The sequence below is a fragment of the Peromyscus maniculatus genome, chromosome 5 (assembly GCF_049852395.1).
Source record: "Peromyscus maniculatus bairdii isolate BWxNUB_F1_BW_parent chromosome 5, HU_Pman_BW_mat_3.1, whole genome shotgun sequence".
Classification (NCBI taxonomy): domain Eukaryota; kingdom Metazoa; phylum Chordata; class Mammalia; order Rodentia; family Cricetidae; genus Peromyscus; species Peromyscus maniculatus.
The window spans coordinates 6,826,766-6,850,104 of NC_134856.1; positions in this window are offsets into that span (position 1 = coordinate 6,826,766).

The window sequence follows — 23,339 nt, forward strand, 5'->3', positions numbered from 1 at the left end:
TTTTGGGAATGTGGATATAGTTTTTGAGACTATTTCCTGTTGACTGAAGTTGCTGGTAATCTTTTAGGGACCCTTGAAAAAAATCAAGGTAATTGCTAAGGTCTTGGCTGTAGCATTCTGTGAAGCTGAATCATCTCCATCACCAGTCTGGATATTGTTTTGAATGCTGGATCATCTGGGCCATTATTTTCATTGGTGTCTGGTGCCCTTGCTGTGAAAATACATAAACTTTTAAAGGCAGCATATATATCTGTATTAGTACAAATAGATTGTGCATTGTACACAAGTCAGCTAAAGGTAATTTTTTTGCTATATGTTTAAGCAGGTAAAATACACATCACATGTCTCATAGTTCTTTTAGTTTTGTTGTTGTTGTTGTTGTTTTTAGCCAGGATTTTCAGAGGATCTTCCTTGATCTGAGCTGATTTTCCTTAACCCAGAATGAATCCATAGCCCTCTCATTTCCTGTGGAGACAAAAGCATAACCTCTCCCCCAAGTAACATACCTTTTGACTTAAATTTCAAAATCAAGATGCTTTTAAAGTACATAGGTTGTTTTAATCCAGAAGTTTCCATAATACAATATCTCTTAGCAGGCAAAAAATTCAAAGACAAAAAAAAATATACAGGATTCAGACTCTCTTGTGTATTTCCCCTCTTTATGTGGCTTACTATATTTTTATTACTCTATTCCTTTTTAAGGACTTTATTATTTTAAACTATATTTTTCAATCTAAGTCTGCATATATTCTTATTTTTTCTCTCTCCCAAGCCTATGCAAATTTTTAAACACATCGTGACCTGTTTAAAGGCTCTTTTAGTCTTAATCTGTCCTTAATGTGTATCTGTAAACTTTTTCGTCTGTGTGAGCAAAACAACAACAACAACAAACAAACCAAAAAAACTATTGTGTAACTTAGATCATGGCATACTGATGCTGGATCCTCACCCTTGGTTCCCTGAGAGTTTAGTCTCATGATTGAAGCATGTTTCCTACCAGCTCTGGGAACTATGTTTATATCCCAACTCAGGAACTTTTCTGGGTGCACACAGCTGCAACCACTGGTATTGTGCCACCAGCTGTCCATCATACTGTACAAATGTTTGATAGCAGGTCCTGTTAAATGAGCCACCTGCTTTTGCCAATAGCACTGAGCCAGGAAGTTGCCTCTTAGAGTAGCCATGTCTCTGCTCACCTTCAGTAAGTAGAGCCCACCCTAGAAAATGCAGCTACCAAGAAGATGTGCTTGACTCCAATCTTGTGTGTCTATAATCACTTTTTTAAACATTTCTCGGCTTTATGCAGAAATTCAGTTCAAATATCCAGTCCATTTGTATTTGGCAAATTTAGAGGAAATATTCATTTATCTATCTTATCTTGGTGAGTCTAAAGTTTTTTTCTTTTTTTGCGTGTGTATAACATCCTTTTATTAACATAATTTTACATCTGTTGTCATAGTGGAGAAGGTGTAATTTAAACCACTATTGAATATGAATAAACTGAAATAATGGAATTATGGGCTGATATATTGAGAAAGGGATGCCAAATGTTGAGCCTCTCATAACTGCATCTATTTTAGTAAGATGTGTGCCTAGTATGTTATGGACAAAAGAAAGGAAGGATTATAATGGTTTTATAGTCAGGAATAAACATTGATTTACTTACCATCAGGTTAACATTGATATTTGTAGATTTAGCCCAATGATACATGGGAACAGCAGAAATCAGAGCTCTAATAGGCAGAAGTAGCTCTAGTCGGACAGAAACAAACTATACTCACAAATAGAAGCTGATAGCTAAATGCCACCAACTACTACTTTTGAGCCTCCTTGTAAGACTTCCATGAACAATGACAAATTTTTAGTTGTGGAAACTAGCAACCTATGCACACATATGCCATAACCCATTCAATTTATTTGTAGAATGTTTTTCAGAATCTCTGTATGCTGCTGTCCTTGGTTTGGACATCTATTCCAGGTATTTAAATTTTTTCTTCCTGCACAAGACAGAAAAGTATGCATTTTAGATACTATAAGGCAAAGAATATTTTTATATATGACATGTATTGATATCTGGTATTATAAAGACATAGATAATATATTGTAACATGTTGAGATGTGAGTCTAGAAATGCTGAAGTTTCCAGGTTCTCATACTGCCTTACAGTGAGTGGTGTACAACACATGGAAAGTTGCAGAAATGGAGATAGCTTGTTTAGGGAAAGGACAGGGTCTTTAAAGATGAGCCAGCTCTCCCAAGTGGCCTATCAGAAGGTAAGAAGGAAGAAAAGGAGGACAGGGGAATCAACAGTGACATTTTTGGGTAATTAACATAATGATTACCTCCTTAGGGTTCATATAAGGTCTCTGGCTTTTCTGAGCATGCTCCCCTGGCTGAGGCTAAAGTTTTCTATTTAATTCTTTTTTATCATAACTAAGGAAAACTTTTAAGTTTAACTATTTAGCCTTCAACTCCATCAAAGATCCCAGAAGGATGAAATACTTTCTGATGACAGGGAAGTCAGGTTGTCTGAACAGTCAACCAAAGTTCCTCTCTAAATTTAAGGCATCCAACTCTGGCCTACAGGCCTAGCATATCTCACAGTATTTCCTGTGAAGCAGGAAATTTTGAAGTCCCATGTGTAGATGGACTTTTCCTGTCCTGACTGCCTGCACCCAAATAACTAACACATGGGCTTAATATTATTTGTAAATACTTGGCTAATAGCTCAGGCTTGTTGATAGCTACCTCTTACACTTAGATTAACCCATATTTCTTACTGTGCTTCACCGTGTTGTGCATGGCTTGTTACCTCATTGTTTACATATCTTACTTCTTGGTGGCTAGCTGGTATCTCTCCTGACTGCACCCTTCTTCATGCCAGTATCCTCAGTTTGATTGTCACACATAACTTTACTCTTCCTTGCTATAGACCAATCATCTTCTTTATTAACCAATGAGAGTAAGCCATATTCACAGTGTGGAGAAGGATTATTCCACAGCAACAATATTTACTTTTGTGTGAGAGAATGGGAATCTTTCTGAAAGCTCCATTTGTTTTGACATTTGACCAAAGTGAGAGAATTATAAAACAATAAAAATTGTGGGGATATTGTGTCTCCCAATATATTGTGCACCCTAATAAACTTATGTGGGCTCAGAGAACAGAACAGCCACTAGATAGACATAGATGTCAGAAAATGGTGGAACGCACAACTTTAATCCTATCATTTGGGAGGTAGAGAACCAAATGGATCTCTGTAATTTCAAGACAACACTGGAAACAGAGCCAGGCATGATGACACACACCTTTAATCTCAGCACTTGAGATCTCATGCCTTGTTTGGGAAAGACACACACCTCTAATCCCAGGAAGTAATGGCAGGAAGCAGAAAAGGATATAAAGCATGAGGACCAGGACTAGAGATTTTTAGGCTTTCTAAGCTTTTAGGCTTTTAGCAGCAGTTCAGCTGAGATCCATTTGGATGAGGACTCAGAGGCCTCCAGTTTAAGAAAACATGATCAGCTGAGAAGTTGGCAAGGTGAGGTTAGTTGTGGCATGTTCTGTCTCTCTGATCTTTCAACATTCACCCTAATATCATGCTGAATATCCACGTTCTTTATTTAATAAAACCTTTTAAGATTTGTGTTACATCACTAGAAGAAAATGGTGTAATTTATTTTTCTAGAGTCAGACACTTGTTTGTAAATAATAAAAAGTAGCCTCAAGCAAAAATTGCCATACTTGTTCTTGTCTTCAGTGATTGTAGCTTTCTAGGAAAGTGGTCTAGTAACAGGGAGCATGCTCCCGAGTCCAGCCTGTCTCACTGGAGACAGGAACCAGAAGCCTTAGTACAAACATCAGATAGAGGAATCTAGACCACTTTCCTAGAAAAAAAGTAGAAACTCTGTAATGAGTCTCTTTCTGTAGAGGACACATCATTGACAAAGGTTATAGCATGAATGCTGCAACTGGACAAAGGGGATCCTCTGGGTTTATGACCATGTGTGAATCTAGAAGAAGCTAATTTTTTAAGTGACTAGATGTCACTTAAGGTAATGGAAAGAACACTGAATCATGAAACTATTTCTGAAACTAATAAGGAAAATACAGCATTTTTATTACTATTGAGTTGATCTTTACTGTATTGTCTGCTTTTCTTTTTAACCTGACCTTAACATGAAACTTGGCTACTGCAAATTAAACTGAGAAAGTGAAGGCATTCCCAAAGTGATGGATGCCTTCTATATAATACATAACCCCTAGCACCTTGCCACCTATGACAGATGATGGAACTGACCCTCCCTCTTACCAGCTACATCACTCAGGAAAGTGGGCCCTGCTCCTTGCCTGGGCAGAAGAGTAGAGCTGATCCTATTGACAGAGGTACAGGTGAACCACCCCAAGAAGATGAGCATGGGAGATCTGACCCCACCCCTCATCTGCCATATGGTAGTCTAGGCAAAGAAAGTTTGACCTCCTACCCCTCACCACCTGTGGTAGGTGGGAGAGATGGCCCCATAGGTCATAAGTGCAGGACCTTTGCCCCTCACTAGCTGCAGCACGTGGGAGAGTGGCCCATGCATCTCACCTGGGCAAAACTGGCCTTGATGGTGCAGGTATTAGAGAGCTGACCCTGAGGGCATGAAAGCAGGAGAACTGGCCCGGCCCCTTGCTCATTGCTGCAAGGGGTGAACTAGCCCAGAAATATTTGAGGCCTCACTCTGGTGAAGAGGACAGGGGAGTGCTGGTGGGCTGACCAATCCTGCAACTACCCAAGTCCAGAACCTGGATTATGAGTTGGCCCACCAACATCTACCACATCTATGATCTGTGGGAGAATGTGAAGGGTCTGGTCCTGTAGACTCAAAGCTACAGGATCTTGCAACACAGGACAACATTAGGATATCCAGGAGGAGTCCTAGTGAGGGCCAAGTATTGATAGTGCAGCAGAAATCAGAGGCCTTGAACCAGACCCAAGACTCTGCAATGCACACTTGCAAGTAAAGACCTATGAACAAAAGGGTTTACTGCATGACTCACCGTGTCACACTACAGCTTCCATGATGGGATTTTTCCTTCTTTCCTTTTTTTGTCTTCTCTTTTCCTTTTTTCTCTTAAATTTTATTCTATTTGGGGTGAATGCAAAGGCAGAGGGCAGATACAAAGGGACAGAGAGATGAAAATGGGATCAAGAAATGGGATCAAGATGCATGATATGAAAGACGCAAAGAATAAATACAAAGAAAATTTTAAAAAATCAGATGAGAAAAAAATGTACCTTGGAGATTGTATAGTCATCATTTTCCAGGTGTCTAACAAAAAAAAGCGAGAACTCTCAGGAGCATTAAGGTCTGCTTTGTACCTCTACCCAATTAGAACTGGATACTGCGCTGGACTCAAGTAGGTCCTAGTCAAAGTAATCACTTTCTTGAACTCAACTACAAGACAAGGGGACCAATGGGTTAAATAGCTTTGTGACTAGCACTTGGCTTCAGCCACATGTATGGAAATTTACTAAGTGTCTGATTACATCAACAAAATATTTAATATTACTAATAATATGTTTCTGTCTTTTTAAGAAATGATAACAATATGTTTCTATTAAAAATTATAAAATTCTGTTCTTAATTTGAATCTTAAAAACATCCACATTGTTTGGACCAATTTCTTATCAAAGGATACAAATTCAAATAGCACAATACAGTTTTACTTTTTTACCACAATACCTTTCCATAGTTAGTTTATGGTACAGCATTGTATTATTTGAATAATGTAGGCATAGATTAAAGTGGTTACCATAGCTCCCGATTGAACTGTTACAGTGGTAGATGAGATAAATAAAATGAGATTACATTAATTGAAAGTCAAAGAGACATAGGATGGAGGGAAGAAGAGAGAGAATGAGGATGAAAGAGGCAGGGTAAGAAAATGATTCTTTCTTTGGGCCAATGACAAAATAGGAATAGATTCCAGGGTTGATTTCTGAGGTTACTGGATCTATATATACCTGCAAAACACAATGCTCAAAGGCTTCAGAACTTCAATCCAAGTGTCTGACCCAAGCATTTTGGAAGCCCTGCAAATTCAGGCCTGTTAGTGGTGATGAGATTGTAATTTTATTTGCTGAACTAGTACTAAGTTTTGTTTGGGGAATATAAGAAAGAAAAGCTAATGGATTTGTGGCATCTGTGAAGGAACTTTGCCTTGGAACTTGGGCTGTGGGCTGTAGGGAATGAATAGTGACTCTTCAAACTCATCTCTATTTTGAAGCTCAGAGCATTACCTTATTGGAGACTGATATCCTGCTGATGTCATTCATTAAGGTGAGATTATAGTAAACTAAAAAGAATTCTAATTTTACTCACTACTGTCAGAAGAAGAGGCCAGACACATAAACACAGAGAGAAAAGAAGGTGGGTCACAAGACAGACAGATCACAGGTATTATAGAAGAAGGATGACCTTGCCCTGCCAGAGGTTACCAGAAGTTGAGGAGACAGTAGTGTGAAGCTTTCTTCATTACAGCCTCCACAGGGAGTCTGACCCTGAATTTAGAATTACTGGACTTTACAACTGTGTAAGAATTAATTCAAAATAATTTAAAAGGCAGAAAATATATTGTTATTTGTTATGGAGCTCTATAAATTATAACAACATAAGAATGTGATTTTTTTCAATGATTATGGAATAAAAGAATTCAGGAATATGTGAGAATATATTATATATAATCCTAAAAATAAGTGCATTAGTATCTCATTTTTAATGTAGAACTTTTGAACTGTTCTCTACACATATGAAAAACCAATAGTTTAAAATTGCCTTAACCTACTGTTAAAAATTATTTATATTAATTATGTGTATATGTCTATATCTGTGTCTATATTTGTATCTCTGAGTGTGCATGTGAATGGAAGCACAGGTGCCTGTACCAGGCTTTTTCTTTTGGGCCACCAACTAGCTCCCAAATCATGACACAGAGACTTACTATTAGTTTTGAATGCCTGGCCTAGCTTAGGCATGTCTCTGGCTAGCTCTTTTGACTAAAATTAACCTGTTTCTCTTAATCTGCCTTTTTTCAGAGGGCTTTTTAATCTTTTTTTTTTCTTTTTTTACTTTCATACTGTCTCTATCTCTGGGTGACTGATGGTTGCCTGACTTCTGGCCCCTGGCATCTCCCTCATTCTCTCCTCCTCCATCTTCTTTTTTCTCATAAGCCTAGATTTTTCTTCCTGTGTATTCTCTCTCCCTGGCAGTCCTGCATATCCTATTTCTGCCTAGGTATTGGCTGTTCAGCTTTTCATTAGACCAAACAGGTGCATTAGGTAGGCAAGTTGAAGCAAATGTATCACATCTTTTCACAGTTAAACAAATACAAAAGTCCCACATCTTTACACTGTTAAAATAAGGTTCTACAGCCTAAACAAACACATCTTTTCCCAGCTAAAATAATATTCCACAACAGATGCCATGGATTTTACTTTCCATGACTGTTTCTAAGATATATATATATATATATATATATATATATATATATATATATATGCATGAATACATTTGTATGGTTCTATTGATGGACTCTGGAGTTTCAGTAATGTTAGACAATTGTTTTATGATTGCTTTACTTTTCAAAATTATAGTTTGAGGCAGACTCTTTCTAAATTTCCCAGGCTCACCTATAACATACAACACTATTTATTTGGCTTCCAGAGTAATTGAGGTTCTAGAATTTCATCAACATGCCTACCTCTAAGGTATGTTTTGTACTTTGGATTTTACTTTTAAACTAGTATCTGAGAAAAAAAATCACACATTTAATTTGCTTGTTATGTTTCATTAGTTTCGTGTAGTATAAAATCAAGAATAAAAATGCTATCCTTTATCTTGACTGGTTGTTTATCATGACATATTTTTGACAATTTCACATATGCCATCAATGTATTGCTCTTAGTTTCTCTTTCCCTCCCTTCGCCTCTGCTGGTCCCTGTTTCCATAACCACTGTTCTCCCTTGTACTCCATGACTTTCTTATGAAGATCTTGCACACACTGCCTATGTGTTCATGATTTCAATAGACAAGCTATAGAATGGCATATTGTCATTTCCTGTCTTAATTTTCTAGACTTAAGAATTATTTTGGCACCAGAAGTATTTTGCATAGTACTCTTCAAAGGTAGGGAAGAATTTTCATTTTTTCACAATAACACAATGTGTGGTTTATAATATGATTCAAATGAAATTTGAAAAAAGATATGTTAACTTTAATTGTATGAATTTTACCAAGCAAATTAGAAGAATTTGAAAAATTATTTGTTGGGTAAATTGATGTTGAAAACCTTTCTCTTTGAATGTTCTATACTACAGAGTTCCTAATATAAAGCTGTGAATTTGTCACATGCATTGAGTGCTAATTCCCTTAGAAGTTTTGTGTTCTTATTTGACAGAATTTGTATTGTTGATCATGTTCTTTGTGTGCTTGTCCCCAGTGTAGCTAGAGGAATAGAACAGTAAGGCACTAGAATCTGTCCTTGCTTCATAGTTGTTGTAGTTCTTCATGAGCACATAATATTTGATGGTAGAATGAAACTTTTTAAATGTATACATTTACGCTACAGAAATTCATATAATGATTTCCTCTTTTGATCTTCTGGACTTTAGAATTCTTCTTACACAAAATGTTTGTGATACAGTCAAAGTTAAGATAAAAGTTGACAAGTAGAAAATGAAATTTTATAGTTATACAACTTTCCAATTAACCACACTAATCCTCTAATTTAAAATTTGTCTCCAAATTTATAAAGTGCCATACTATTGAGCACACTGATCCTTTAACATAGATAGAAATTGTGTTCAAATTTATAAAGTGAGTTAATGACATGCTTCTGCTCTCTATTTCATTGATATTTTCATATACTCTATGTGTGTGTGCATGTGCATACTCATTATTATCTGTTCATATATGTATGTGATGGGACCTCAAATATTTTGATGTGGTTTTTAAAGATGGGCATTGCTTACTACATCAGATGTCCTGAAACTTGAGAAATTATTAGTCATATTATTTTTAAATTGTTAGATCAGGAAAATAACTAATGGGCTATATGGTAGATTCATTAGCAATGTCCTCTTATTATTGATTATCCTTTAGAGTTCAGCCATGTCCCTGAAACTTGCTCTTAGGTACTACGTGGATGCAGACAAATGGAAAATATATAGCAATGTATCCATTAAATATAATTACTGGCCAATCATAAATCATTGGCAATGTCTTTAGAGCTCTATAGAGGTATATTTTCTAGTCTTATTTTACATCTCAGGAAACTGAGGCAGAGTAGAGAAATAGAATTGTTACGGTTATACTAACAGATTGTATCACAAGCAGGAGCATATTAAAAAATTCCCATTTCCTAAACCAGAAATGTGTCTATTTTGCATTATTGAAAGTCAATTATAAAGATGGTTCAGTGAATAAAGAACTTGATACTAAGCTGACAACTTAAGTTTGGTCCCTAGGACTGACATACTAGAAGGAGAGAAAACCATCTCCCACAAGGTGTCTTTTAACTCCACAAGTACTCAGTGCCATGCATGTTTACACACACACACACACACACACACACACACACACACACACACACACACACAATTTTTTTAAAAAACTGTTATATCTTACATCTTGTATCTAAATCCTAATGTCCTTTTCTGTACATATTTCTCTTAGTGATACTATTATTAGATTACATATCTGAGAATGATGAATGAAAGTTTATATTTTTCCATCAGCAAATCAGAAAATTTTTATATTTTAAATTTATAATGGATAATGATATATAAATTTAGATAAAGATATATCATATTTGTTGTTTTAATATACGCAAAGTCAATAATTTTATCTCTGTATATACCAGTTGGATTTGATTGGTGAATGTGCTTATTTGGTGCTTTAGTTAGAGTATCTTTTGCTGTGAAAGGCACCATGACCACAGAAAATCTAGAAAGTATTTAACTGGGGCTGGCTTATTTTACCATTGTGGGGAGCATGGCCCCATGTGGGCAGTATGGTATTGGAGAGGTTGGTTGAGAGTTCCACATCTGGGTCATTAGGCAGAAAAAAGAGCAAGGAAGCCACTGGGCCTGGCTTGAGGTTCTGAAAATACAAAGACCACTCCCAGCGATACTTTAAGGCCATGCCTACTCCTAGGAAGCTACAACTTTTATTGGAGCCTATGAACCTCCAGGGGCCATTTTCATTTTAATCAACACGTTTGGTTTAACTGATGAGAAGATATTATGCAGAAATTTTGGACAATTGCAATAAATTTATCTTCAACTCAAGCCACCATGCCCATGACTAAAGTTTTCTCAAACCACACATGCTAGAATACAGGAAGTATAAGTGACAAAGTATTCAATTGTAAAATTGGTATGTTTAGCAGGAATTGTTAAGATATATTTATTTTTCTAACATCTTCCTAAAATTAAATGTTAATTAAGTTATCTGGAAAAATATAAAAACTCTTAAGTACCACAAAATATTTAGGAAAATAAATATAGAAAATATTATTAAACATGTATAAAAATTAATTGAATTATACAATTATGAACAATGTCCCAATTTCATTGATTTGCAGAATAAATTCTATTATGTAAGAGGAAATTGCTTTATTATTTAGCATACAAGAGGCAAGAATTATTAGAAGTGAACAGTACATATAAAATGTGAAATTGTTTTTGAAACTTAAAGCTTTCCAACTCCAAATTTACTTTAATACAGAATCATTGAAAATAAATGCCATGATTTCAGGGTTGGCTGAAAATAAAATAGGTTTTTAATAACTGCCACCATAGTATTTTTGACAAATTGACAAAGACAGTCCAGTTAATTTAGTATCTAGAGTTTAAATTTTTAGAGAAGAAAATCCACTCGCATCTAAATAACTCCAAACCAGTAGACTACATCTTGAAATTATTTAATCTATTTTATAATTTATAAGTTGCTATGTGTCATATTTCATCAATTCTACTTGCGAGTTATACTCTGAAGATGCAAATGGAAAAGAATGAAGGATGGATGCAAGTTCTTAAAATGCTTGAACATAATTATTTTGATTTAGATGTTGAATAAAATTTAAACACACCTTAAGCAGGTGTCAGTCTCAATGAAGCCCTCAATGAAAAGCTAGAATTTATTATTAGATATCAATGAATGACATAAGCATCCTCAATTTTTTTTTGTTTTAGCAAGAGATGTTATTTAGCATGAAGATAATCTACCATATATACATTTTATATATATATATATACATTATATATACATTTTATATATATATAATGTAATCAGTTGCTCAATATGCTGTTTAGGTGCAATTTCTTTCATTAATGTAGGGACAATGCCCAGCACATATTTCATAAGCAGATAAGCTAGAGTATTTTTTCTTTTTAAAATTACTTCATCATTTTAAATTTTGTGTATATATGTGTGGTGTATGCATATGACTGCAGGTCTCTGCAGAGGCCATAGGTGTTAGATTTCTCTGGATCTGAAATTATAAATGGTTATGAGTTACCTGATGTGGTTCTAGGTATCAAACTCAAGTCTTTTTTCTCTTACCTTCTTAGTCATCTTTCCAGTCACTGAATACTTATTGATTCAATAAATTTCTATTTACATTGCCTGGATACATGTTCTAGTAAAATTCATGCCTACACGTTTTTGAGATGCTCAGTGTTGGTGCTGAGACCCAAACTCAGGCTTTCTGGAGGAACAATATGCATTTTTAACTAAAAAACATTTACCTAAACCAAGTTTTACTCTCAAAAGGATAAATGACCACATAGGTGACTAAAATAAATTGATGAAATTAAGAAATACTAAGGACTTTGATAAGAAAATTAGCAAAGTAAGTGGAATGGTCAGCAGTTTGGATGATGAATCCAAATATGGAGTCAAAATTCAGGTAAGAAAGTATGGAAGTATAGCGATCAGTCCACTGAATAAAAGACACAGCCAGTGGAAGAATTTCAGAAATAGAGGACAAAGTAAAGAAAATACAGCCATATAATAAATAAAAAATATAAAACTAAGAATTCTAAGATGTATCTAGAAGAACCCACAGGAAAGAAAAAAGTTGAGATAAAGTCTAAAAACATAGAAAATGCTTTCAACACAGTTAAAGCATAGAGTTTCCCCTAAACCTAGAGAAAGAAATTGACATATATAGAAAAGAGTCATTTAGCATTTTCAAATAGGAAAATAAGAGCAAAACTGTTCAACATAACTCTCATAGGCTCAGTGTCAAAATATAGAGGAATGAAAAGAAAGTGTATTCCTGCTGGCTAACTATCATAGTGCTGAAAGTGCTATTAAGGCTGTTGGGTGGAAAATGTACCAATGATCTTATTCAGTGTTGACTACCCAATACTACTAGACCTATTTCTGAGGTAAATGTGTCCTCTGGTGACATCATGACATGACTGCTTATGAACATAACCAACTTCTCTCCTAATCGGATTTCAGGTCTGCTTTAGAGGATTCTTCCTGATAATTAATATAATGGGTAAAGAAGTCATAGGCACAGGGAGAGAAGCTATTGATGTTTTGCTAAGCAGCCATGCTATTAAAACATTTGGTTATATATTGTGTACCCTGATAAACTTCCCTGAGGAACAGAGGACAGAGTGAGTCACTAGATTAGACACAGAGGTCAGGCAGTGGTGGCATGCACCTTTCATCCTATCACACAGCAGGCAGAGATCCATCTAAATCTCTGTGAGTTCAAGGCCACACTGGGCTACATGAGATTGATCCAGTGTAAGAGAGAAACAGAGCCAGGCAGTGGTGGCACACACCTTTAATCCCAGCACTTGAGATCTCACATCTTTGCTTGGGAAGTACACATGCCTTTAATCACAGGAAGTACTTTGGCAGGGCAGAGAAAGGTATGTAAGGCATGAGGAAACAGGAACTCACTCTCTTGAGGTTGAGAATTTCATAGAGGTAAGAATTGGTAGCTGACTGTTCTGCTTCTCTGATCTTTCAGCTTTTGCCCTGATATCTGGCTCTGTTTTATTTATTTATTTATTTATTTATTTATTTATTTATTTATTTATTTATTTATTTATTTATAAAAGACCATCTAAAATTCAAACAGCAAAACCTCACTCTAAATGTTTATTTAAATACATAGATTTGTGCAGCTCTCAACCTTGGTTATGAAAGGTTCATATTGTAGTAGGCTATGGTTAATGTAGAGACTCAAAACTGTGAAAAATGTTGGGAATAAGTAACTATGAATGCTATTCTGTAGATAAGACATCTGTATCTCCTCCTCCCCCACAAAAGCTCAGGGAACATCATTGAATTTGGGGCAAAAAGTAAGAGAGAATAGGGAAAACTTTTATGAAATGCTATCCTCTATGACATACTGCACACATAAACATATAGCAATTAAGTGTATAAAATGATATATTCTAATCCTTGAAGGTAAATAACTTCCAAGTAGCCTTTCTGGAAAAGTTAATATCCCTGTATATGTCAGGTCCTAGTAGAAAGTAAAAAGTAAAGTAAAAACTACATAAATCACAGAAATTACATACATATGTGGGGATTGAATGATACTCTTGAAAAACAGTGAGGCACTGAAGAAATAAGAGAGAAAATATAGAAATTTCTAGAATCAAATAAACATGACCCCACAACTTACCAGTATTGTTGGATATCTGGGGACAGCTAAGGCATTTCTTCAGGAAAGGTATTAGTTCAAAGTACTGGTAAAAATAAAAACAAGCAAACAAACAAATGAACAAACAATAAGATTTCTCAATGAAATAACTTAATAATGCATGTCACTGGGTTAGAAGAGCATGAAAACACTGTAAGATGATAAGTCGTAAAGGGTACAGATGCATTCAGAAATTAATGAAATGGAGCCTAACTTCCACCTCTACCTGTTTTCCTGGAGAAATGTATCCCTCAATTACACTTGAGATAACTATGAAAAATATAAACAGAATTACATATCATGGAGTTATTTTCACTGTGGTGGTTTGTTTGTAATTATACCATTAAAATTCAAGACTCTAGAAGGGCTTCCATTCACCAGGAACTATGGAGATTAAGATTATCAGCCATGACAGTGTTACTGTGAGAAAGAGAAATTTAAATGATTCATTTCTTTTGTGTGTTTATTTTTCTTCTAAAAATTTTAGAACATTTATTGTTCAGAATTTAGAATACAAATCCATCACATTGAAAAATGAGAGGAGTTAGAGCCTTACACTGGTTTCAATAATGAGTTGCAAGATTGTCGGAATCAGCTAAGAATTTAGATTCTTACATATTTCCCTTTCCAGGGTTTAGAGAATATCAAAGAAGAAGAAGCAGAAACAATATAAGACCCAGAGTATTGAAGGATGTCAACGAAATACTTTTTTCTGGACAAAAATAACATGATATTTGTACTCAGAAACACACAGGAACAGAGCTTGACTACGCCGGACTTGAAGATGATGGAGTCTGTCAGCATTACATCATGCATAGAAGAGAAGCTTATGGGTCTGCATTCCTTCTTACTCAGGACAGCTAATGGCAATTGACAGCTGCTAATGAAGCATTGCTTTCAGTGGTGTACCCTCTGCTGAGATACCCTTGAGCCTTTGGATAGCTCCATACCTAGCTTCATTAGGAGGAAACTCATTATAGTAAACTTATTCTACAAAAAGAAAGAAAGAAAGAAAGAAAGAGAGAAAGAAAGAAAGAAAGAAAGAAAGAAAGAAAGAAAGAAAGAGAGAAAGAGAGAGAGAGAGAGAGAGAGAAAGAGAGAAAGAGAGAGAGAAAGCAAGAAAGCAAGAAAGCAAGCAAGAAAGCAAGCAAGCAAGAAAGAAAGAAAGAAAGAAAGAAAGAAAGAAAGAAAGAAAGAAAGAAAGAAAGAAAGAAAGAAAGAAAAAAGAAAGAAAAGAAAGAAAGAAAACTGTAAAGCATATAGGGAGGAGTACCAAAAAGTTTAAAGGCATACTTAGGCTCTGGCCAGCATCCAAAGAGAAAGACAACAGGGGTGTAAAGAAGAGTTAGGCACTTCTGATTAAGAACACCGAACACATGAACAGTCCCAGTTGAACTTTATGATGGCTCCTAGGTTCTGCACTAGGTCGTTAGAGTTCTGGGAAGGAAATATACATTATCTTAAGATGAACACACTTATCTAGGGATGGTCCTTTTGTCAGGTCCTTGTCTGGCTCAGCTGGATTAACTCTTAAGGAAGGAGATAGGGTTTGTCTCCATCTAAAGGTGCTACAACAGACCCATTAGGAGGTGGAGTTCTTTGACTTGTAGGCTGGGTCTTCATTTCTATTAACTTCAACTTCCTGATTGCTGATGTAATGTGATAGCTGGTTTGCTACTGTCCCAATGCCTGTTCTGCCATGGTGGAATATATCCCTTAAGCTGCATGGCAGAATAAACCCTCTCTTCTGGAAATTGCTTTTTGTCTGCTCTTGTGCCACAGCAATGAGGAGAGTAACTGTTACACGAGTCATTTCATACAAGTAAAAGCTTGGTTGACAAACTGGATCTCATTGAGAACTAGTGCAGCTACATAGTTGGGACCTAAATCAGCTTTAACCTTTATAGTCTCCAAACAGATTTATAAAAAAGCATGTACAATCAGTTTCAACTTGTGGCTTTCAACCACCGATACAGAAATTGAATGTTTCATGCCTACAAAGAATGGTTTAAAATTACACATGGGATGTGTGTGAATTCTTTGTTCTTAACTGCACTGGGCTCTCAGATTCTGTTAACATTTCCAACATATATGAAAATAGTTTCAATGTTATAATTTACTGCAAATCTACAAAGATGCATAGAGCCTACTAGTATACTCTAGTATAAATACAAGTAAATTCATGCCAAAGTATCATACTCCATGCTATAAGTACAAGGATAGTGCATAATAATCAAGGCAATATTTAGAAAAAAAGAATCAATGAATTATTGAAAGTCTGAGTCCTGAAATTTTTCAATAGAAAATATAACCAAGAAGAATATATTTAATCAGATGGTAAGTTTCTAATGTTTTTAAACCTTTATACATTTACTTTTATAATTCGACAAAAATCATATTTTAATGGAAAAGAAATTCCATTTCAAAATGGTTCTAAAATATTAATTAAAGAAGAACAATTATTATCTGAAAAGAATAACTATCATAACTCAAGGATTAATAATTTGAAGTGGGTATAACATATTGAGATGAGTTTATGCAGGCAGCAAAGATAGCTCAGTGGGTGAAGGGTAAAGGCACTGACTATCAAGCCTGATAGCCAGAACTGAATCCCTCAGAATCATGTGCAGAAAGAAAGAGAAACAAACAAACACAAAAAACACAAGTTGTTCTCTGACTTTCTCACATTTGCTGAGGCATTCATGACCAGCACATGCGCGTGCGCACGCGCGCGCGCGCGCGCGCGCGCGCGCACACACACACACACACACACACACACACACACACGGTGGTATTGTATTCCCCAAAATATTGTGCACCCTAATAAATTTATCTGGGGTCAGAGAACAGAACAGCCACTAGATACAGAGGCTAGAAATTGGTGGCACTCATGCCTTTAATCCTAGCATTCCAGAGGCAGAAATCCATCTGTTCAAGGATACAGCCAAGCATGGTGACTCTCGACTTTAATCCCAGAAAGCGAGCCTTTAATCCCAGGGAGTGGTGGTAGAAAGCAGAAAGGTATATAAGGCGTGAGGACCAGAAACTAGAAGCATTTGGCCGGTTAAGCATTTGTCTGGTTAAGCTTTCAGGCTTATAGCAGCAGTTCAGCTGAGATTCATTCTGGATGAAGACTCAAAGGCTTCCAGTCTGAGGAAACAAGACCAGCTGAGAAGTTGGCCAGGTGAGGTTAGCTGTGCCTTGTTCTGTTTCTCTGATCTTCCAGTTCACCCCAATACCTTGCTCAGGTTTGATTTTTCATTAATAAGAACTGTTAAGATTCATGCTACACAATAAATGCAATAGAAATTGAAATCAAGTGATGTGAAGATAGCTTAGAGGATATGGGCACTTATCACAAATGCTGACAATCAGGATTCTGAGTTATATCACCGAGACCCACAGAACTGATTCCCACCAAAGTGTTTTCTGAAATCAATGGGTACACGATGGTATACAAGTGTCTACAAAAGGACATAAAATAACCAAATAATAAATATAATCATTTTGTAAAAAAAAAAATCTAAGAACTGATCTGAGACCATTTGTACATCTGGAAGATTTTCATCAAAGAGCATTTGTATTGAAGCTGCATTGAAGATCAGGCCAGTTTCTGTTTTTTCTTGTAGTTCCCAGCTTGCCAATTTACTTATCTTCATCTTGACAATGAGAAACTGGGACAAAGAAAGGTTAAAAATGTCTACCATAGATCTTTGTAATACCATTTGAACGAAAGTTTTGTAGTCTCAAGTGATGAAAATGTTTTCACTACACACCATTTGCTCTCATCTCCTTCAGAAATCGCCTTGACTGCAGAGTAGCATTGAACTGAAGGTGAGGGCTGTCAGTGTGTCAATACTGACACAACTCTGAAAAGCATCTCACTGTAAGCTGTGTGTCATCACTGTGCCTGCACTGTCGGCTTGACCTCGGCTGCTTTTGCCTTTTTCCTTTCTTCCCTCCCTTCCACAGGTGTTGGCCCGTAGATCAGTCCTTCCGGGTCATCTGTGCCTCAGTCCTTCTTCCCTCACCTCTTGTGAGACTATTTTACCAAGAGAGGAGAATTATTTAGCCCACGGCTGAGATGATGAAAGATTTGGTACTAGCATCAGTCAGCCTCTTGTGAAGTCTTTGTAGCTATGAAATTATGAGGGTGTGATTAAATGCAAAAACATCACATGGCAAAACAGGAAGCCAGGGAAGAGTGGGAAAAGACATGTCTTGTTTTTATAACAACTATCTCTTTTACTAGAATATTTGAGTCTCACAAAGACTGCATTAATCCCTTTTAGGACTGTACCTTCAAGGATTTAATCAACTGCCACCTTTGGTTGCACAAGGATCCTTTATAAAGAGCTAATTTAAGATAAAACTTATATTTTTAATAATGATTACTAAGTCTTCTGCATAGATGTAAACCTTACATTGAAGGTAGCTATTCTAATGTTGATGAACAAGAATACTTGGATTATATACTTTATGTTGAAAAAGAAATGACCCAAGATTATAAAATAAATGCAATTATGGGTGATTTAAGAAATATTTACTTTATTAGGTTTCTAAGAAAAGGCATGAGGAAAATTTAGAACTATGGAAAACAAATAAATGAGTACCTTAGGGAGAACAAAGAATGGATGTCATATTGCATATTAATTACAATTAATTGGAAGTACTCCCCATGCAATAACATTAAACATCCATATACAGATGACTTAGCCTCAGTGACTTTAGCCAGCAATTTTTTTTCTAATGTAAACCAAGGCTTATCAGATAGGTTCATGGATACTGTAACAAGGTTAAAATGGAGGATACACATAGACAAATGCCTGGACTTATCTAGCTGTGTTGCCATCAGGTGTCCAAATTGTGAGCTCAATGGCCAGCAACATCTTTTCTATACCATAGGACCCTGCAGCAACTGCTTGATAACTAACTGGCAACCTTTTCTTTTTCCTTCCCAGAAAAATCAATGTTTATTTGATTTTTTACTTCATTTATTTTTTAATCATTATTTTTTCTTGTTTCATCTTTACTTTGCTTTTCATATTGAGAATAAAACATGTTATGGGTATTAGTTTGTCCTTCTGACCCGAAGAGCCACAGTCAGCATCAACACTTAAAACTTAAAGAACATCTAATTCTCTGCATAGAATATGCTATAACAATATATCAACAGAACAGGAAATTATATATGGGTTAATAAAAGAAAAGGGCACAAGAGAAAGTTGTTCCTCAAAGATTTGATGGTTTAAAAACTTTTCATGCATACTAAGAAGTAAAAAAAGGACCAAATCTTCCTTAATGCCAGCTGGTCAATGCACTAATCTTCATTTTGAAGGGGAGAAACTAGAGTATAGAAAGAACTATACATTACTAGCCATCACCCTTAGACCAGCCTGTTTAATTCAAGAAGAATAGGGGGAAAGAAGACACAGTTTAGAGGTGGTAATTTCAAATTATGAGAATATGCCTAGATTCAGTATATAACATAAAGTAAGATATTTTAATTTAATTTTGAATACTTTATTTATATCATTTAACACCTCTCTCTCCTCAGTGAAACAGCTCCCTTGTTCTCTCTACTTTCTCTCAAGTTTATTATGTCTTATATACATAGATACAGATATATAGATATAGATAAATACAAGCAGCTATACCTGTATTTGAGACTGAGATTTTGTATTGTGTAATCAGGGGGCTCGTCCCTAGAAAGAACTGATTCTCCCCCTCTCAGCAGCAATTAATATCCTGTAAGTTTTTATCTAAGGGTGAAATCTGTGAGATTCCATTCACCCAAGTTGAAAGGTCATCTGGTTGTCATTTTTCAGGTCACACACACACACACACACACACACACACACACACACACACACACACGGTAGAATCACAAGATTGAAGCAGAAGTGAGAATACATATTTCCTGTCCTTGCAAATATTCGACCTTCAGTAAGAGTTTCTATGAGGTCAGTGCTTCTACCACAGGCTAAAGAAACTGTCTCATCAATGTTCATTAATATATTTAGACTATGTACAAGTGCACTGGAAATTATATGCCTCTAAATATATTAAGTAATCTCACCCTGATTTTCCATAATGTAATTTTACTTGGCGGTAGCATTTTTATAGAGGATGTGAACTTAGTATAAGGTCACTAGAGTGAATATTAATCTAAGAGGATTTAATCCATAGTAAATTATTTTAATCCAAAAGGAAATTAAGAAACTACTTGCAGAAAAAGCAGTCAAGACCACAACCCGTCAAGTACATTTGTTCCAGCTGCTCAGAATGCTGTCAACATCTGCCTATCCCTTTCTGTCCCTTTAGTGAGTGCCCTCCTCCTAAGGAAGTTATCTTCAGCATCACACTGCTTACCAAACTGACACCATCCTATGAGGTGTGATATGAAGGACTGCCTATCCTGGTCCAGATAAGGATATCTGAGCCATTTGGATTCCAGAGTTTTTGTTGAGGTGAGCAGTAGTTCTGGTTAGGCCTCAGTTGTATCACTTCTCCCTCTCCATTTCATGTGTTTTGATCACAAGATTTCTCAGATCCTTAGTTCCTGCATGCTAATTTCTGAGGAAGACCAGTGTTCATATCAAATTCATTGTGTGTAAATCTTAAATGACACATAAATGACACAATGCCGCAAACTATTTAGCATATTTGGGAGAGATAATAGTAATTGTGGAGATGCACAACTCTAAAGATTATGGTACTAACTTGGTGTGATAGAGAATGTCTGTAACCTTAGCACTTGAGAAGTTCTGGTAGAAGGATTGCCTTGAACTTGAGGCCAAATTAAGATACATAGTGAAATGTGTCTCAAAGAAACAGAAAAAAATAGGTGTTAATCATAAGAATTTCCTTGGTTGTGAATGAGTATGGATCACAAAGAAAAACAATCATAGACCACTTAGTAATGGGCACATTTCAAAATATATTGTTTACATCATCTCAGATGGATATTGCTCTCTTTTGCAATACCCCCAGTGTAATCTAAAGTGTGTGTGTGTGTGTGTGTGTGTGTGTGTGTGTGTGTGTGCATGTATGGGTGCATTTGCATGTATATGTACTGCTGAATGGTTTTTGCAGATTTTGACTGAAGAATTCCACATTAAACATTTTAGGAAAATCTTAATAACTTGTCTGAAAACTCAGCTTAAAATATAACTATTCAACAAAACTGTAAGTTAAAAAAATATTGTATGAGGTATAGATAAAAGTGATGGCATTTTTCTTATTTCAAAATGCTGCATAAGAAGAACTCTAGATAAGATTGCAATACACGCCATTGCTCTTTCTGGTCGTGCTAGTGTCACTGCAGAACATTCACACTACTTGACACTAGGAATATTATGCAGATTGATGCTTCTGATCTTCCTATAATTTCAGGACAGACATGATGCTTATGTTATAAATGAAACAGCACATTCATTTCAGTTTACTGCAACAGACAAATGGTAACATTCCCTAATACCAAAGCTGTTTATTTCCTAATATTGTTTTTGCTTGCTAGGTGGAAGATAGTGCCTATTCTTGTACACAGGGCCTATGCAATAACTGAAATGATAATGTTGCAAAGTTATTTTCTCTTATACCCGAACAACCTATGATCATCATGTATCTATCTATTTCTTGTAGGAGAGGTCCTCTGAATTCCTCTGTCAGAACTCATACTTCACATTTTCTTTCCATTTCTTTTGTTTTCCCTCAGTATGTTGAAAGCTGTTTTCCACTGAAAACTGAAGTCTGTTCTGTTCAATAAATTTGGAAGCACAGGAATATTTGAGACAAGGCGCTGACTCTGGGGATATCTCTTCATTTATTGTTGCTGGTGTTAGATTGAGTTAATGACAGAAAGAATCACCATACTGCTCTTGAGTTTTGACCAGGTTGGAAGAGCAAGCAGACTTGATCAAGAGAGAAGGAAAACTCATCCATTGTGTAGCTCCATTACTCTCCTTTGGCTGCTTGCATTTACCTTTCCATGCAATATTGTGTTCATGACTGCCATCACATGGGTGAACCATCTTCTTAAGGAACACTTAGAAGAGTTATGTTTGAGATTCATCAGAATCTAACCTGTGGCCAGCAACTATTGTTGCCATTTCTCAATCCCATTGTTGACTTTGTATTCCCTTTCCCCTTGGTTAGTACCACTGCTGGGCTCAATGGCTTGTCTTAGTGTCAGGACCACACTGGAGACCTGAATAAATAGTTACCAAAGTCATGCAGCAGGATAATTTGCACTGGGAAGATCCATAGCAACCATGACAGAGAACTTTAATGTGCTTTAATCATATACTAAACAACTTTGAATGGATGCAATTATTATATGTATTTTTGAACACTGAATAAAGTAGATTACTCTCCATAGTATGTGTGTGGATCCCATGCAATCAATTAAAGGGCCAAGTGGAACAAAACACCACTCTCTGAGAGCAAAGAAAATGACCCAACAGACTGCCTTTGAAAATCATCTCACCTGCTCTTCAGGATCTTGATGATACTCAGTCCACTGTGGGTTTTAAATTTTCAAGTATTCATAATCATGCAAGTTGACTAATACTCATATTGGTCCTGACTCTCTGAATAAGTCTTGCTAACCTAAGTAGGATTGTGCTCTAGGCTTATCTGTTCTGTTCTGTAGTATTGTTGCCTGTGTCAGAAATGAAGAGGTCGAAGTAACCACAAACTAGTGGGAGAAAGAAAATGAGGAAGAGATGGTATCTTATGGAAGGTGATAAATCCTAAGCTAACCCCATTAAAGAAGAGAGAGATATCTTCATTTTAATAGATGAAAAGAATTACTTACCATGGGACTGAATGATGTCTTAATTAAAACTTATGACACATTTGAACCTTGGGCATTTATTTTCTTCAGTTGATAGAGAACTCATGGAACCCTGTGATCTCTGTGCAGTAACAACAAAAACTTTTTCTGTGTTTAATATATTTAAAGAAACAATAGGACATACAACTAAAGTTGTGTTTCACTTATTGTCTTCAAGTTTATTTCTCTTTGTTTACAGGAGATGTTTATCAGGGTTCTACAGATGAAGATGTTGAACTGTGGTGAGGTGCAGAATTTATGTTACTGGATGACTCCGTAGGCAGAGGCATCACTAAGGGAGAAGCTTTGAAATGGTGAATACATGCCTCTCAGTGTTGATGTTTGAAGTATCCGTAGAATACCAAGGTGGAAGTATCAATCAGCAAAGGAGAAACAAGAGTCAAGTAACACCATAGTGCACTTTTCTAAACAGAATTTTACAAATGTAAAATTTGTATGATTCAGAACCATTTTTATTACCCTTTACTCTTTACTTACTTACTTGCTCTTTATTTACTCTTTACTTCCATTTATTGATATACCTAAAAAATAAAGCCCCAAAAATGGCGTAAGGAAGAATTTTGTTACTGTTGGTCATGCTAATTTTTTACTTTTCCTCATGACATATTTTTTTTTTTAGTAAAAGTTTCTGTAGTTGAGACAGAAACTATCTTAGAAACAAGTAAATGTAAATAAAGGACCTATTATTAAATGACCTAATAAGTAATGAACAAGAAATGCCAATTTCTATTCACTGGGACTAGGAACAGAAGGAGAAATTCA